General features: G+C 43.5%; 1 long non-coding RNA gene across 1 annotated transcript; it reads left to right on the forward strand.

The window, feature by feature from the left end:
- The first annotated feature begins 280 nt into the window (after positions 1-280).
- Positions 281-15,149, forward strand: LOC123284942 (uncharacterized). The gene is made up of 3 exons (XR_011499954.1): positions 281-352; positions 11,120-11,187; positions 14,774-15,149. It is a non-coding gene; the product is annotated as an uncharacterized lncRNA (long non-coding RNA).
- Positions 15,150-19,643: the final 4,494 nt, after the last annotated feature.

The raw sequence follows: 19,643 nt of genomic DNA on the forward strand, positions 1-19,643 counted from the left end.
TCCACACAAAAACCTGTACACGATTAATTGTAGCAGCTTTATTTGTGATAGCTAAAAACCAAAAACAACCAAAAATGTTCTATGATACACAAATAGTTAAACTATAGTACATTTATCCCATGGAATATAACATATCAGTAAAAACAAGAACAACAAAAATGAATTGTTGAGTGACATCAGTATCATGGCAGAGTAAGCTCTTCCCTTGGACTCTCCTCCCTAAAATAAAACAAAAAGGACATTCATAAGCCAACAGAGGACATTCACACAACACAATAGACATCTGAGAGATCCATGCAGCCACATGTCTGAAGGCGGAGGTGCTGGACCCCCCAGGAGGCAGTGGAAGGAGGTAAGGGGATCTCTTCTCCCTCCCCAAATAGCAGTGACCTAGGGCACAGGACCATGCATGACTCCTAGAGAAGAGGGGTAGGGGGGCTTCCCTCCATGGGAACACCTTCTCTTGAACTTGCCTCCCAGCCCATGGGAAAGCTCCACACTGAGGAGGCTAAGCAATTGCAGGGGCCTCTTCACCAAGCTGAGTATCCCAGGAGGGCAGACAGTGAGTGCAGAGCGGGAGCACCCACAGGATCATGCACACAAAACAAAGTGCCCCTCCCCCTGCCTGGCGCACCAGCTTGGCTGATTGGCAGAGCAAGGGACCCCCACCAGGGGGCCTGTGTATACGTGTGTAAAGCAGCAGTGGCAAGCACACAAAATACAGATGGACCCTGTCAGCATAGCTTTCAAAGGACAGCCACAGCTACCAGGGATTATGGCAGGCTCAGAATACACAGCTCCTGCCACTCCTCAGGGGCAGCAGGTGGAATCTGAGACCAGATACTACCACTATGCAAAGTCGCAAATCCATTCCATCAAATAGTGTAAAGAGGTAATATTAACACTCCAGACCAGAAGGAAAATGACAAGCACCTGGAAATCTATCCCAAAGGCACAGAAATTTACAATCTAAATGACAGAGAATTCAAAATAGCTATTAAAAAAAACTCAACAAGTTACAAGAAAATTCAGAAAGGCAATTCAATAAAATCAGGAATAAAATTAACGAACAAAGGGAATTCTTCACAAAAGAGATTGAAACCATAAAAAAAAAAAAAACCAATCAGGAAAGTTGGAGATGAAAAAAACAATGAATGAGATAAAGAAAAATCTGGAGTCCTTAAATAACAGAGCTGATATTATGGAGGACAGAATTAGCAATTTAGAAGATGGAAATATTGAAATGCTTCAGAAAGAGGTGGAAAGAGAACTAATAATAAAAAGAAATGAAGAAATTCTGCAAGAAATATCCAACTGAATTAGGAAATGCAACATAAAGATTATAGATATTTAAGAGGGAGAAGAGAAGGAGAAAGGAGCAGAGAGCTTGTTCAAAGAAATAATAGTGGAGAAGTTCCCAAACCTGGGGAAGGAGCTGGAATTACAAGTGTAAGAAGCTGGGGCCGGCACCATGGCCAAGTGGTTAGTTTACACACTCCACTTTGATGGCCAACTGTTTCACTGGTTCGAATCCTGGGCACAGACATGGCACCGCTGATCAAGCCATGCTGAGGTGGCATCCCACATGCCACAACTAGAAGGACCCACAACTAAAAATACACAACTATGTACCGGGGGGCTTTGGGGAAAAAAAGGAAACATTTTTTTAAAAAATCTTAAAAAAAGAAAAAATGGTGTAGCTGCTTTAGAAAAAAGTGGCAGTTGTTTAAAAAAAAAAAAGAAACAAGTATAAGAAGCTAATAGAACTCCTAATTACATCAATGTAAAAAGACCTACTCCAAGACATATATTAGTAAAACTAGCAAAAGTCAACGACAAAGAAAAAGTATTAAGCACAGCAAGGCAGAATAAAATAATCTACAAAGGAACCCCCATCAGGCTTTCAGTGGATTTCTCAGCAGAAAGCTTACAGGCTAGGAGAGAGTGGAATGATAGATTTAAAATCCTGAAAGACAAAAACTTTCAGCCAGGAATATTCTATCCAGCGAAAATATCCTTCAGATGTGATGGAGAAATAAAAACTCCCAGATAATCAAAAGCTGAGGGAGTTCAGCACCACAAGACCCCCACCCCTACAAGAGATGATCAAGAAGGCCCTCATGCCTGAAAAAAAAAGGGCTTACAAAGCCTTGAGCAAGGAGATAAAAAGGTAGACAAAATCATAAAATTGCAACTCTCTATCAGAACAGGTTAGCTAACACTTAATTATAACATTAAAGATAAAAGGAAGGAAAACATCAAGAATAACTATAATCATGTCATTTTAACCACAAGCTCACAACACAAAATGAAATAAGTTGTGACAACAATATCTTAGACAGGGATGAGGAAAGCAATGGAACCCGCTTAGACTAAGGAAGTAAGTGGGTATCAGAAAATGGAATATCTGCAAGATCTTTCATACAAACCTCATGCTACCCACTAAACAAAAATCAGAACAGAGACACAAATGCTAAGTAATGAGCAAATCATCATAAAGAACCAGCAAACTGAATAGGCAGTCCAAAATACGTGGGATGAGAAACAAGGGACATACAGAACAACCAGAAAACAAGTGATGAAGTGGCAGCATTAAGCCCTCATATATCAATAATGACTCTAAATGTAAATGGATTGAATTCTCCAATCAAAGGACACAGAATGGCTGGATGCATTAAAAAACAAGACCCAACAATATGCTGCACTCCAGGAAATACATCTCAGCTCTAAAGACAAACATAGGGGCCAGCCCAGTGGCACAGCAGTTAAGTGTCCATGTTCTGCTTTGGCATCCTGGGGTTCGCCGGTTCGGATCCCGGGTGCAGACATGGTGCTGCTTGGCAAGCCATACTGTGGTAGGTGTCCCAGATATAAAGTAGAGGAAGACGGGCACTGATGTTAGCTCAGGGCCAGTCTTCCTCAGCAGAAAGAGGAAGATTGGCAGCAGATGTTAGCTCAGGGCTAATCTTCCTCAAAAAAAAAAAAAAAAGACAAACACAGGCTCAAAGTGAAGGGATAGAAGATGATAGTCCAAGCCAATGTCAAACAAAAGAAAGCAGGATTTGCCATACTTATATCAGACAAAGTAGACCTAAGATAAAAAACGGCAATGAGAGACAAAGAGGGGCAGTATATAATGATAAAAGGGACCCTCCATCAGGGGACATAACACTTATAAATACATATGCGTCTAACACAGGAACACCAAAGTACAGAAAGTGACTATTAACAGACCTAAAAGGAGAAATTAACAGCCACACAATAATACTAGGGGGCCTTAACACCCTGCTTACATCAATGGATAGACCATCCAGACAGAAAGTCAACAAGGAAACAGTGGAATTAAATGAAAAATTAGACCAGATGGACTTAATAGATATATATGGAACACTCCATCCAAAAACAGCAGAATACACATTCTTCTCAACTGCACATGGGACATTCTCAAAGACAGACCATAGGCTGGGAAACAAGGCAAGCTTCAATAAATTTAAGAAGATTGAAACCATGCCAAGCATCTTTTCAACCATAATGCTATGAAACTAGAAATTAATTATAAGAAAAAAGCTGCAACAGTGACAAATATGTGGGAACTAAACAACAAGCTACTGAACAACCAATGGATCACTGAACAAATTAAATCAGAAAATATCCGGAGACAAATGAAAATGAAAATACACCATGCCAACTCATATGGAATGCAGCAAAAGTAGTCCTAAGAGGGAAATTCATAGGAATACAGGCCCCCCCCGCCTTAACAAACAAGAAAAATCTCAAATAAGCAATCTTAAATTACACCGAACAGAACTAGAAAAAGAAGAACAAACAAAGCCCAAAGACAGCAAAAGGAGGGAAATAATAAAAATTAGAGCAGAAATAAATGAAATTGAAACAAAAAAATCCAAACAAACAGTAGAAAAGATCAACGAAACTAAGAGCTTATTCTTTGAGAAGATAAACAAAAGTGACAAACCCTTAGCCAGACTCAATGAGAAAAAAAAGAGAGAAGTCTCAAATAAATAAAATTAGAAATGAAAACGGAGAAATTACAACAGATACCACAGAAAACAAAAGATTCTAAGAGAATACTACGAAAAACTTTATGTCCACAAATTAGACAATCTAGAAGAAATGGATAAATTCTTAGACTCATACAACCTCCCAAAAGTGAATCAAGAAGAAACAGAGAGTCTGAATAGATCAATCACAAGTATAGAGATTGAAACAGCAATCAAAAACCTCCCAAAAAATAAAAGTCAAGGAGCAGACAGCTTACCTGGAGAATTCTACCAAACATTCAAAGAAGGTTTAGGACCTAGCCTTCTAAAACTATTACAAAAAATTGAAGAAGATGGAACACTTCCTAACTCATTCTATGAGGCCAACATCACTGTGATCCCAAAACCAGACAAGGACAACACAAGGAAGGAAAATTACAAGCCAATATCGCTGATGAAAATAGATGCAAAATCCTCATCAAAATATTTGCAAATCAAATACAGTAATACATTAAAAGGATCATACACCATGACCGAGAGGGATTTATACCAGGGATGAAGGCATGGTTCAACATCCTCAAATCAGTCAATGTGATAAACCACATTAACAAACTGAGGAATAAATTTCACATGATCATCTCAATAGATGCAGAGAAAGTATTTGACAAGATCCAACATCCGTTTATGATAAAAACTGTCAATTAAAATGAGTATACAAGGAAAGTACCTCAAAATAATAAAGGCCATGTATGACAAACCCACAGCCAACATCATACTCAATGGGGAAAAACTGAAAGCCACCCCTCTGAGAACAGGAACAAGACAAGGGTTCCCACTCTCTTGGGCACCACTCCTATTCAACATAGTACGGGAGGTTTTGGTCAGAGCAATTAGGCAAGCAAAAGAAATGAAAGGTTTCCAAATTGGCAATGAAGACATGAAACTCTTCCTGTTTGCAGATGACATGATTTTATATGTAGAAAACCCTAAAGAACCCACCAGAAAACTATTAGAAAGAATCAACAACTACAGCAAAGTTCAAGGGTACAAAATCAACTTACAAAAATCAGTTGCATTTCTATACACTGGTAACGAACTAGCAGAAAGAGAACTCAAGAATGCAATCCCATTTACAATTGCAACAGAAAGAATAAAACATCTTGGAATAAATTTAACCAAGGAGGTGAAAGACCTATACAATGTAAACTATATGACATTATTGAAAGAAATCAATGATGACCTAAAGAAATTGAAAGATATTCCTTGCACATGGATTGGAAGAATAAACATAGATAAAATATCCATACTACCTAAAGCAGTCTGCAGATTCAATGCAATCCCAGTCAGAATCCCAATGACATTCTTCATGGAAATAGAACAAAAAATCCTAAAATTCTTATGGGGCAACAAAAGACTCCAAATAGCTAAAGCAATCCTGAGAAAAAAGAATGAACCTGGAGGCATCACAATCCCAGACTTCAAAATGTACAACAAAGCCATAGTGATCAAAACAGCCTGGTACTGGCACAAAAACAGGCACACAGATCAATGGAACAGAATTGAGAGCCCAGAAATAAAACCACTTATCTACAGACAGCTAATCTTCAACAAAAGAGCCAAGAACATACAATGGAGAAAAGAAAGTCTCTTCAATAAATGGTGTTGGGAAAACTGGATAGCCATGTGCAAAAGAATGAATGTAGACTGTTATCTTTTGCCATACACAGGAATTAACTCAAAATGGACTGAAGACTTGAATGTAAGATGTGAAACCATAAAACTCCTAGAAGAAAATACAAGCAGTATGCTCTTGGACATTAGTCTTAGAAGGATCTTTTCAAATACCATGTCTACTCGGGCAAGGGAAACAAAATAAAAAATAAACAAATGGGACTACATCAGACTAAAGAGCTTCTGCAAGGCAACGGAAACCATGAACAAAACAAAAAGACAACCCATCAACTGGGAGAAAATATTTGCAAATCATATATCTGACAAAGGGTTAATCTCTAAAATATATAAAGAACTCATACAACTCAACGACAACAACAACACCCAGTCAAAAAGTGGGCAGAGGATGTGAACAGACATTTTTCCAAAGAAGATATACAGATGGCCAATAGGTGCAGGAAAAGATGTTCAACATCTCTAATCATCAGGGAAATGAAAATCAAAACTGAGATAAAACCTTTTACCTGTTAGAATGGCTATAATTACCAAGACAAAAATCAACAAATGTTGGAGAGGATGTGGAGAAAAGGGAACCCTCATACACTGCTGGTGGGAATACAAACTGGTGCAGCCACTATGGAAAACAGTATGGAGATTCCTCAAAAAACTAAAAATAGAAATACCATATGACCCAGCTATCCCACTACTGGGTATTTATGCAAAGAACTTGAAGTCAACAATTCAAAGAGACTTATGCACCCCTATGTTCATTGCAGCATTATTCAAGATGTGGAAGCAACCCAACTGCCCATCTACTGCTGATTGGATAAAGAAGATGTGGTGTGCATATACAATGGAATACTACTCAGCCATCAGAAAAGACAAAATCATCCCATTTGTATCAACATGGATGAACCTTGAGGGGATTATGTTAAGCAAAATAAGCCAGACAGAGAAAGACAAACACAACATGATTTCAGTCATATGTGGAAGATTAACAAACACATGCTCAGAGAAAACAGTTTAGCAGTTACCAGAGGGGAAGAAGGTTGGGTGGTGGGCACAAGGGATAAAGGGGCACATATATATGGTGACCAACAGATAATAATGTATAACTGAAATTTTAGAATGTTATAAACTATTTTGACCTCAATAACAAAAATGAACTATTGATACATGCAGTAACTTGGATGGATCCCAAGGGCATTATCCTGCGTGAAAAAAATCCAAACAGTTGCATATAATTATCTATAACATTCTCAAAATGAAAAACTGATTGAGATGGAGAAGAGATTAGTGGTTCCCAGGGATTAGGGATAGTGTGGTGGAGGGAGTGGGTATGACTACAAAGGAGCAGCAATAGTGAGAGCTTTGCGGTAATGGAATAGTTTTGTATCTTGATTGCGGTCACACAAATCTGTAGATGTGATAAAATGACACAGAACTATCACACACACAAGTATATGAAATTCAAATTTCAGTGTCAATAAAGACAGTTTTATTGGCACACAACCTTATCCATTCATTTGCATATTGTTTATGGCTGCTTTCAAGCTACAATGGCAGAAACTCAATAGCAAATTAACTCAATAACAATTTACACACATAATTTAATAATTTGTAGAGACAATTTACAAAATTAATTGAATTGGAACATGTTGGCTTTTCACTGAAAACAAAGTCTACCATGTACTCTGTTGGGCAGGAAACTCAAGCTATACAACATCACCACAACAGTGATTGCTGTTACCTGAACTCTTGTCTAGACCAATGTTTCTTAAACTTTGATGTGCATAGGAAGCACTTGCCGAGCATCTTAAAGAGCAGATTCTGCTTCCATAGGTCTGCAGTGGGTCCGATGGTGCTGCTCCGTGGACCACACAATGTGACTCTCTCTATGGCTGGACACAATCAGACCACAATGGAATTCAACCAATTGGAGCTCAGTAACTTCCAAAGCACATACTGGCTATAAACAGGGTTATCTGGACCGTGCATCAACACTCCCTAGTTAAACCGGTGTAGAGTTAAGCTGGTCTTTTACGAGGGACATAAATCAGTTGGCTAGGGATGAAATAATTTATTCAGATGACAACCAACCACACGCACACAAACACACACACACATACACGAACACACAAATGGATGAGAACATGACAGGGCAGAAAAATAGGTTCAGATTATGCAAAAAAAAACAGAAACACAAGCACCTTAGGAGGAACGCGACTTGAATCGTAAAGGACCCTATCAGCTCTAAACAGGCTCTGGAGGGCTGAGCAAGATTTCTGAGTTTGCGTGCAATTTATCTGGCCAACAATATTGGTATCTGATCAGAGTATTGACAGAGGGTTGCGAAGATGGACTTGTGATATTTTTTATGTAAGCACAGTAATTTGGACATTGGACAGCCCTTAAGAAGTGGCAATTATAGCCCTCAAAAGTGGGGGGTATGTGTGGGCACGAAACAGACTTATTCAGTTTTACAAATTTGATCGTCAACTTACTTAAGTTACAAATTTAAATGCCTAGTTTTTCCTTAATCTTTTAAGTTCAGCTTAGAAAACTTATTATTCTTTTTTTTAGCTTATTTTTAAGTCTAACAAATAATAGCCACCACTTTTAAGGGGCCTTTATGAAATACTTGATCCCACTTGCAAACTTAATTAAAAACATGCATTTTAAACCCAATATTTAACTCAAGATTTAAAACTCTTAATATACTGCATTCAGTTCCCTTTTTAATTACTTCAATTGTCTTAAGTAACAAATACATTCCCAAGTATGCAAATAACTTTTACATCTAATAAATTAAACTTAGAAATATAGTGAAACTTAAGTTCTCTTAAAATATTCCAATATTGTATATAAAACTAGCTTTCAACTAAAAACACAAGTTTAGATTAATTGCCCAAGTATATATTTTACAGTGGTTTCCAAAGCTCAGAAATTCTTTGAAACTTTACAAATGCATATAACATCAAATATACACACGTTCCTTCTTCACCCCAAACATGAATCCTATAGTTCTGATTCTCTTCTAAGTTTCTGTACTTTTTCCTAAATCCTCCTGGAGCCAAGAGATTCAGCCCCATTACTGATGAGAGTACCATCCCGTAACAGCCTGCCTACACGCCCAAGATTTGGGCCTGCCCCAAGATTCTTGTCAGTGCCGCTAATGGGACATTTGGACCCTATTAATGATGTTACGTCCACGGTGTTATACTTCACGGGAGGTGGACTCAAGCCCTGGCCCTAGTTTGAAGCTGTACCCATTAGTGATGCTTCTATGCACCCAAGGACATTTGTAGGACTGGCAGCTTGATCCTGTGATAGGATTTTGAATTTACGTAGTTCTTAAAATACATACATACTTTTCTCTCTAGCTCTACAGACCTTTGCACTTGAGGAATCCTAAGATACGTAAATACCCTTTTTATCTGCTAATAATAAGACCTTTGGAATCCGTGGAATCTTTCTAGAGGCTTTGATTAGATTGGGTTTGGGTCTGGGGACAGGATTGCCTCATAGATGGTGGTGTTTTCTTCCCTAGAGGCACATAATGTCTGGATGTCTCTCGTGATTTCAGCAGAAACACATATTTTTTTGGATATTTCAAATTGTATTCAATTTTGGCTATCTCACATGGCTTTGTCTGAGCTGTTGTCACTGAATTTGAGGTCATTTATTGACAAGAAGGTGTGATGGATATGACTAGCAAGCTAATACTTTATTCATTCAACAAATATTTATTGATTACTTGCTCTTTGCAGATATACAGTGGAGCACATCACGCGCTTTTCCTTCTGTTGCTTCTTGTCCAGGGTTTCGTAAGCTCAGTACTACTGACACTTTGGGCCAGACAGATCTGTTGTCCCGTGCTTTGTATGAGGTTTGGCAGCCTACAATCTGTGGCCTCTACTCACTAGATTCCGGTAGCGCTGCCTCCTCCTCCAACCCCATCTCCAGTCTCGACCATCAAAAATGTCTCCAGATATTGCCAAATGTCCCTGGGAGGCAAAATCATCCCTGATGAGGTATGCAGAAGTCATAACAGGGTGTCTCTGTTTTGAATAAAAAAATGCTGATAAATGTTTGTCAATCTGAGATACCTGGTCTGAATCACACCTGTGGTAGGCAGAATAATGGCCCCCCCAGAGATGTCTGGACATGTCCTAATCCCCAAAATCTGTTTCTTTATACAGTACTATGTTACTTTACATGGCAAAAGGGACTTCACAGGTGTGATTAAATTAAGGCTGTTGAGATGGAAAGGTTATTCTGGATTACCTGGGTGAGCCCAATATAATCAAAAGGGTCCTTGTAAGAGGGAGGCAGGGGGCCAGAGTCAGAGAAGGAGAGGTGAGACGTGATTGCTGGAAGGGCCCATGAGCCAAGGAATTCAGGCAGCCTATAGATGCAGGAAAAGATAAGGAAACAGAATCTCCCAGAAGGAACGGAGCCCTGCGGACACCTTAATTTTAGGACAATGAGACCCCTTTCAGACTTCTGACCTCCGGAACTGTACGATAATAAATTTTTGTTCTTTCAAGTCACTGTGTTTGTGGCAATTTGTTACAGTAGCAATAGGAAGCTAATATAACATGCAAAAATCAGATTCTATCAACTTAGATGTTTTTATGAAGTTCCAGTGGAATTAAAGTTTTTTTTGTTACTATGGAAAATTTAAGCATACACAAATTAGAGAGAACAGTATAATGAACCCTCATGACACATCGGCAGCTTCAACAATTATCAACTCATGATGATCTTATTTCAACCCCACTCACTCCCACTCTCCTCACCCGTATTATTTTTAAACAAATCTTAGATATATCAAATTTCCCATAATTATTTCCAAATGTGTTTCTAAAATATATAGACTATTTTAAAAAAATAACTGAAATACCATATCCAACCTAAATTTAAAAAATAATTCCTTAATATCATAAACTATCCAGGGAGTGTTCACATTTCCAGTTGTCTTATAAATATCACAGATGTTTTTTGTATGATTTGTATGAATCAGAATTCAAACACAGTCCACATCATGCTACTGGTTGCTATGTCTCTAGTCTCTTTTTTCATCCGCAGGCTCCCCTTCCATCTCTTTTTTCCCCCTTGGAGTTAATTTGTTGAAGGAACAAGATCATTTGTTGGGTAGAGTTTCCCCAGCTGGGATTCTGCTGATTGCATCCCTGTGGTGGTAATGTGGTTCCCTGATGTCCGTATTTCCTGGAAGCTGGTAATCAGATCCTCAGGCTTTGATCTGATTCAGGTTTGACTTATTGGCAAGACTACATCATAGAAGGCGTGTTCTTCGTGTGTGGAATCACATCGGGTCTAGCTGTCTCTCTTTTTGTGATGTGAGCAGCCATTGAAGCTCGATGGCAGGATCCCTTCAATCAGGAGGGTTCTTCACTCTAATTCTAATTCCATCACTCCTTTTTCAGGATGAGCTGGAGTGCTTCCATAAAGAGACACGTCTCTCATCTACAGCTTAGATGCGCAGTGGTCCAAGGTAAATCCGAACTCTGAGCAGCACTTGGCAAATATGGACATTTCTGGCTTGCTTTTGATCTACTCTGGATGTCAGGTGTTAGTGTTTATACAAGGGGCTCCTGGAGTCCAGCCTGTCATACTGGAGCTCCTGGGTTTCGTGGGATTGCTGTGGGCAGTCATGGCGGGCTTCTGTTTCCCGGGATTTCCTGGCACTGATTGGGACTCTGTGGACAGAGTTCTAAAGACTCTAGTTCCCCCTGAAGCAGCAGCAGAAGCCTGGGGACGAGTTTCCAGGCATGTTAGTTTCCTGGGCATAAAGTGCCACAGACTGGGTGGCTTAAAACAACAGAAATTAATTTTCTCCCAGTTCTGGAGGCTGGAGTCTGAAGCCAAGGCATCAGGAGAGCCGTGCTCCCTCCGAAGGCTGTAAGGGAGAGTCTGTTCCCTGCCTTTCTCCTGGCTGCTGCTGTTGCGGCAATCCTTGGCATTCAGTGGCTTATAGAGACTCATCTCCAATCTCTGCCTCCTTCATCACATGGCCTTCTCCCTGTGCCTCTGTATCTTTTCTCTTTTTTAAAGACACCAGTCATATTGAGTTAAGGGTCCACCCTATGCCAGTATAACGTCATCTTAATTTAACTAATTACATCTGCAATGATTCTATTTCCAAATAAGGTCACATTCACAAGTACCAGGAATAGGACTTGAACATATCTTTTGGGGGACATAATTCAACCCACACCACCAGGGAACCAGGGCGTAGAAGTCGTGGACGTTCCTCCTGGCAACAGTGTCAAGCTGACCTAGGGGAGGTGGCAGCTGGGCTGGCAGGGAGGGCTCGGAACGAGTGGTTTGATCTGCAGGGATAGGGCCTCTGCCCTCAAATCGACCTCCTGTGCTATCACTGAAGACTGCCGTCCCTTTGGCACGTGCAGAGGACACAATGACTAGAAGTCAAGATATGGACAGGGCTGGGGCTGGCCCCTTGGCCGAGTGGTTAAGTTCGCGCGCTCCGCTGCAGGCGGCCCAGTGTTTCGTTGGTTCGAATCCTGGGCGCAGACATGGCACTGCTCATCAAGCCACGCTGAGGCAGCGTCCCACATGCCACAACTAGAAGGACCCACAACAAAGAATATACAACTATGTACTGGGGGGCTTTGGGGAGAAAAAGGAAAAATAAAATCTTAAAAAATAAAAAAGATATGGACAGGGCTCCTACTTGTTTTAACACTCTACTGTCACCATCTTGAAATTCTCAGTGTTTTTTTTAAACAAGGGATCCACTATGGTGTGAATGCTTGTGTCCCCCCCAAATTCATACATTGAAATCCTAACCCCCAATGCGATGGTGTTAGGAGGAGGGGCCTTTGGAAGGTGATTAGGTCATGAGGGTGGTGCTCCCGTGAATGGGATTAGTATTCTTTTAAGAGACGCCACAGAGCTCCCTCCCCCATCCGCTAGGTGAGGACACGGTGAGAGTCTGAGACCTGAAAATGGGCCCTCACTCGACCCTGCTGGCAGTCTGATCTCCGACTTCCAGCCTCCAGAACTGTGAGAAATACATTTCTGCTGTTTATAAGCCACCCAGTCTGTGGTATTTTGTGAGAGCAGCCTGAACGAACTAACACAGGGTCCCACATTTCCATTTTGCGCTGCAAAATGGAGACCGCAAATTATGGAGTGGGTCCTGGGCAGGGACAGCAGGCAGTGAGATGCCCCGGAATCAAAGGCAAAAATCAAGCGCGGCTTACAGCGCGGTTGGCTTGGGGTTGGCTTTTTGCCCATTTCTACTTCTGTGCCAGGTAAATCTGGCTGAACTTCACAGAGACACAGCCTAAAGTTGAGTGACAAATGGATCCGGGCATTTAAACGTGCTTATCATGTAGAGCAACCGTGAATGTGGCTTGTGATGGCATTTTGCTCAGTGACTGGAGTTGAGTTTGGCACCTCTTAAATGATACATAAACCCCTATTGATTAAGAGGTTAAGTAAGGAAACCACTACCCGGGTGGCTCTTTGAATCAATATTGTAAAATCGCTGTTTTTAGATGCCCACACCCCACCACCATCCCCTTCCGTGTGTGTAATACGGCGCTTTGCAAACTAATGAGTCTGGGCTGGGCATTTCAACGAGCTCCTTCGTGATGCTACTACTGCTGGTCCACAAACTGCTCTGTGAGCAGGAAGAGTTGTAGAAACACAGAGCATCTGGTGATAAAGTCGGGAGGTGTGATGGGCAATTTATGCATCAAGCCGACTGGGCCACGGGGTGCCCAGATATTTGGTCAAACATCATTCTGGGTGTGTCTGGGAGGGTGCTTCTCAATGAGATGAATGGTCGAATCAGTAGACTGAGGAACTAGTTGTGGGTGGGCCTTATCCAATCCGCTGAAGGCCTGAATAAAAGAAAAAGACCGCCTCTTCCACGAGTAAAGGGGAGCTCCTCCTGCCTCACGGTTGAGCTAGGACTTCAGTTTTTTCCAGCCTCTGGACTTGAACTGAAATATCAGCTCTTCCTGGTCTTGAGCCTGCTGGCCTCGGACTGGAAGTACACCATCAGTTCTCTGACTGCAGATGTTGCGACTTGTCAGCCTCCATAATCATGTGAGCAAATTCCTTATAACGAATCATATATATATGTCTATATATCTCCTCTTGGTTCTGTTTCTCCGGAGAACCCTGACTAACACGGGAGGTCAGCTGGGATAACTGAGCTGCAGTCTCAGGGCTGATGCTTCTCCGCAGAGGCCAGATCACATTACATTGCGCTAGTTACTTACATTCTTGAGCCTCGGTTTCCCCACTATAAAGCCTAGTAGTATGAATGTTATCATACATTATACACATCTCATAGGGTCGCTCTGCCTCGGCAGTAGTGACTTTGGGGGCTGGATCATTCTCTGTGGTGGGGCTGTCCTGTGAACTGCAGGATGTTGAGCAGCATCTCTGGCTTCTACCCACTAGCTGCTGGGAGTACCCCTCTTCCAGGTGTGAGAACTAAAAATGTCTCCAGACGTTGCCAGATGTCCCCTGGGGGCCACTGATATATAACAACCATCTTAGGGTTGTTGCTCCAGGATCCAGTGAGGTTACCTATGTTCTGAAACTGTTCCATTCATGCTACAAAGAGAGTAATTTGTAATGTTAGTGTCATCAAATGAAAAAAAATGTCAGTGACTCAGAGACTACTCATTTCTGTGTCGGATAAATCCTCCTTCTTGTTTCTGTAAGCCTGAGACTTCCAAGCTGCTCTGCTTGGCTCATAAAGCAGAGGTCTGCAGTTTAAGAATCTGTTTTTCCAAATACACAGGGGACCAGAGTCATAATCCTAAACAGGAGAGAATCCAGCCAGGAGGAAGCGTCTTGTAGTATGCTGGCTCATGGTAGCTGTGTCTTCCTAAAGTTATGGTCTGCCTGGAATACATTTTCAATCAGCTCATTAGCATTTTGTTGAACATAACCCATGGGTTGGGAAGGAAAAGAAGTAAAAATGCAGCGTTGGGAGGGGAGACCAGCAGAGGAAGGAAGTGGGTGACTATGAGTGTTCTAAGTTTGGGAGAGAAATTGGTCTAACATTTTTTCAAATCTGAATTTTAATAACCCAGGTACAAATGGAGCCCGCCTACACTCTGACAGCCATGAACCGACTCCAAGGACATTGCTGTGCGCTGAGAAGCTGACACAGAGCAGAATAAAGCACGAAGATGACCAAACACAGACTGCCTGGTTTATCCACATAGCTGACTCTTCTGGAATACCCTGCATCTCATTGCAGTGGAAGATCAGGAAAGGAGAAAAACCTTAATCTCAAAACTGGACGCATCTACTCGAATCAAGGAAGTCAGTCTCATTTGAGAACAGCGCTCCCAGGCTCCCCATCCACACTCGAAAGCTACACAATGGCTTTTCCAATCACAAGTCAAATAAGCATCTAAAGTTAAAGCCATAAAGCCATGAAATAAAGCATCAGGGAATAACCCCACCCTGTCTCCCTTTCAGTTCCTGAGCGAGCGAGAGGTCCCAGGTTAGGGATCTTGGCATTTCTCCATTCCTTTGCAGTCCCTAAACCAGCAAGACAGGAATTAGCAAGAGCTGCATCTAATCTCCTCCATAGCTTGTGGATTTGCATTATTTACATATATGGGAAGCACCCATAATTGAGTAATTATTCCAGCATTTAAAGAATGCCAAACAATGAGCCATTTCTTCTTCAGACCCGATCTGGCCCATTTCCGTTTTCCTCTTAGCACACTGTGTAGAATTACCCAATGTGTCACTTCCTAGAACACTGGATTGTTTATACAAGTAAGCAAGACTTCTTTGGCAGTATTTATTTCTCTCATTTTAGACATGATGATTGCAGCCTTCACAGTGCTCCCTTTTCTAGAAGCTTCTCAAGTGTTGAATGTGTATAGATGCAATTTTGTGCCTTCCTTTTTAAAATAAGGGTTATCCTTTGGGAAGAGGGGTGGGGAGAGAAGGCAGAATCGAAGAGAGTAAAAAGTCTCGAAGCTCTGTGCTTGCTTGTCTGGCATGCAAGGAGCGTGTTGGATTTACTCCTTAACAAGCATTTTAAAGAAAATACTCTGCAAGCTATACTTGAGTGCATTTTAACAGTTTAGGAAAGAGAATTTCCCAGAGGGTCTGAGAGGATGAGAACAAGTATTTGCATCTGGATTACGGAGGACCTAAGTGGATTTTTCCTGAGCTGTTTTTCCATCAGAAATCTTGGTGGGAGGAGAGGTCACTCCGATGTCTGTACTTTTTGTTGTTGGCAAGGCTGCGGCTTTAATATGGAGGCGACAAAGAATGCATAATTGTGCATTCAGCTAAGACTAAAGACTCCCTTCCCTACAGGGTTTTGTGTGCGCACGTGTTTTTTAGTCCAACGTGGAAAGCCCCGCTTGACTGTAAGAAAGACAGTCCTTATTCTCCCTAACAATTAACACACTCACACAAGACTTCCCAATTTATGGCAAAGCTGGGGAGTCAAGAGTCCCTTCTCCCCACTCCCGACTTCTCTTCCACCCTAACTCCCTGCACAGGTCTCCAGAGGCAATCAGCAGCGGCCTGGGACAAACATCAAAGTCAAAAAGGACTAATGGCAGGGGCCGGCCGGTGGCACGCAAGGTTAAGTTCGCATGGCCCGGGGTTCGTCGGTTCGGATCCCAGGTGCGGACATGGCACCGCTTGTCAAGCCATGCTGTGGCAGGCATCCCACATATAAAGTAGAGGAAGATGGGTACCGATGTTAGCTCAGGGCCAGTCTTCCTCAGCAAAAAGAGGAGGATTGGCAGCAGATGTCAGCTCAGGGCTAATCTTCCTCAAAAAAAAAATAAAAAAAAGATAATCTTCCTCAAAAAAAAAAAAGTACTAATGGTGCCATAAACAGGCCCTGGGCACCCAAGTTCTGGCCTTTTCCTTTAGTTGGCTCATTTTGGGTAGACAAATGTAATGGGCCTGCTTCGCTTATCTGAGTCAGTGAGGTCCAGGGGCCATGGGTGGGCACGCGGATAAAGCTTTTCCAGTGAGGGTCTGCAGTCCGTCTTCACTGGTATGACCTGTAACACTCCTTCTGAATTCTCCTCTATTAATGTGCAAATGAAATTAGGAATGCCTGTAGATGTTGTTATGATGATCAAATGATTCACACCTACTAAGGGCTTGAAGGAGAGCAAGCACAGCAGACTGTGTTAGGTCAGGCTCCCAGGAAGCAGTGCCTGAGGTGGGGGGGTCCCCCATGGAAGTGACTGATTGGGGGCGTGCTGACTGGGGCAGGGCAGGGCAGGGCAGGAGCTAGCAAAGCCATGGCAGCCCATGAGGAGCTCGGAATATGAGGGGCACTAGAGTTTGTCACACCTAGGCAAGACGGCTGAGCTGTCATACTACAGAATCAGTCCCTGGAGGGAGGGCGAAACTTCTCAGACACCCGTCAGCCAAGGGTAATCCTCTGAGAAGGGTGGGTGCCCCAGCCAAGGAGATCTGGATGGGGTGCTGCATCTGCTATGCAAATTGACAAGGATTTGCTGACAGCAGCTCAGCGTGCCAAGGAGCAAGAGCTCAGAACCCGGGAATCCGACAACCTGAGCTTCAGTTTCTTCATTCAAGATGTCTTCCTTTTGGTCTCACAAGGCTTCCCTTGAGTCCCTAATTTGAGGTTGGCGCCCTGGCTTCATTTGTAGACAAGTCACAGTCCTAAGTGCCTATTTCTTTCTTTGTCCCCAACTTGGGGGGTGGGAGTGCACAGACTCTATCCTGTTCTCTGCAGCATCCCAACACTCAGCACAAGGCCTGCATATAGTAGGTCTGCAGCACACATCTGCCGCCAGTCTGAACGAGTACATAAGATTTCTCTATCCTCAGCAAAAGGCCCGAAAGGCGTGTCAACGCTTGCCTCTTAGCTCCTAATTGGATGTAGCTTCCGCCACCACTTCTGTTTATCTGATACTTTTCATCTCACCTTTCCCTCTACCAGTCCTTTGATGTGTGTGGATGGATGTTCTCCCTCTCATTCCACCTCATTCCACCTCTCTCTGAAGAGGTCGGCTTCATTCCAATATACTCCAGCCTCATTCAGGGTCATTTCCAGTGATAGCTCCCAGATTTGTGAAATTCTGAAATGATAGGATGCCTGGGAGGGCGGGAATGCCGCTTCAGCCTGGCCATGTTGGGTGGGAAGGTGACTGCAGGGTGGGCAGGAAGAGGGAAAAGGCAGTGGCAGCCCCCTTGGCAATAAGTCATGCCAATCAGAAGGGAAGATGGGAAGATAGAGCCCGGATACTCAGCACTGGGCTTTCCCCGGAACGTGCAAGATCACAATATTTGCTTTTTTGATATTCTTCCACCACTTTCCCTTGGATATCTAATAACCATCCATGTTAAACTAAAAGGACTCCAGTGGTGGAATTTCCAGCATATAACATTCAGGTGGGGGCAGACACTTGGGGAGCAAGGAAGTTTCTGTGTTGTGGTAGAAGGAGAGGAGGCCTTGCTTGGGTATGTCCCAATCAGCAGTCTCAATGCCTTCCCATTCTCTATTTCTTTCTTTCTTTTTTTTTTTTGGTGAGGAAGATTGTCCCTGAGCTAACATCTGTGCTAGTCTTCCTCTATTTTGCATGTGGGTTGCCTCCACAGCATGGCTTGACAAATGGTGTGTAGGTCTGCCCTGGGATCTGAACCCACAAACCCTGAGCTGCCTAAGTGGAGCCTGGGAACTTAACCACTACACCACCAGGCTGGTCCCCACATTCTTTTTTTTAAACAACTTTTCCCCTTATAAAAGCAACATCACCATTTTACAAACAACTTGGAAGGTAAATAATTTTAAAAAAATCATCCCACTGAAGGAATGTAAATTACTGTGAGCATTTCGGGAAGTTTTCCTCTAGTCTCTTGCCCTCTGCGGATCCCTAGATTTGGATCACTGTTCGAGTTTTTTCTAGATATGTTTGTATCACTGTAAGTGTTTTAAAACTTCCCTGATAACTTTCCTGCGTTTCCTGGCATCAAGGTTTGCGGCCAGGGATCTGGAGCAAGAGAGAGTCTCAGCTTTGGACTTCAGATTCCCCAACTATGAGATGTGAGTCGGACACAAATTGACATCGAGGTTTCATGTTTCAGGAGTTGACCTGGCTTCCTCTCCAGCAGTGGCCTACTTGGGTCTCTGCTCAAACTATCCCATCCTCCAGAATGGAAGATGGAAGTGCTCAGGGGAGGTCAGGGGGCCTGGTCCAGAGGGAGGACTCCGGATCAGCTCTTCTGGGGCTCTCCTGGCAGGAACGCTAAGTGGCTCCCAGGTGCGTCCTCTCTGCTTCACTGGACAACCGGCCTCTGGTAACTCCTCCAGCTACTGAGCCCCCTTGGCTTCCCCTCGGGGCTTTACCCACATTTGCGGACCATCTTGGGCATTCAAGAGACCAAGGGCGCAGCCTCCCGCCAAGTCCAAGTGGGCAGAAGGGAAGACCCCAGCCATCCAAGGCCCGGGAGCGGGTGAAGTGAGGTGACCGCCCTCTCCCCCGGGAATTGTTTGGGCTCCAGGAGTCAGCCCCAGGCAGGTCGCGCCTATAGCCCGGGTGGGGCGCCCTCCTCCCGGCCCTCCTTCCTCTCCGCGGTGGCCCGGGGGCGGACGGACGCGGCGGCGCCCATCCTGGCCCCCGTGCGGTTTCCCGACGAGGCCTGAGGAGGTGGTGGAGCGGGAGGGAGAAGGGAGGAGCACGCGGAGCAGGAGGGGAGGGAGGAGGAGGAGCGGGGGTGGGAAAAGGAGCAGCCGGCTGGGGAGGAGGAGGAGGAGAAGCGGCCAGCAGGGGTGGGTGCAGGGGGTGGCCAAGCCCTGAGGACGACTGGAGACGGGCAGCGGGGGGAGAAGGCGGGCCACGGAGGGAGAGGGAAGGAGTTGCAGCGAGCGGGGAGGGGCAGCCTAGGGGGCGGGGCCGGCGCATCGGGGGCGGGGCCTGCGCGCCCCGCCCCTCCCGGGGG

The sequence above is a fragment of the Equus asinus genome, chromosome X, assembly GCF_041296235.1.
Source record: "Equus asinus isolate D_3611 breed Donkey chromosome X, EquAss-T2T_v2, whole genome shotgun sequence".
NCBI classification, from domain to species: Eukaryota; Metazoa; Chordata; class Mammalia; order Perissodactyla; family Equidae; genus Equus; species Equus asinus.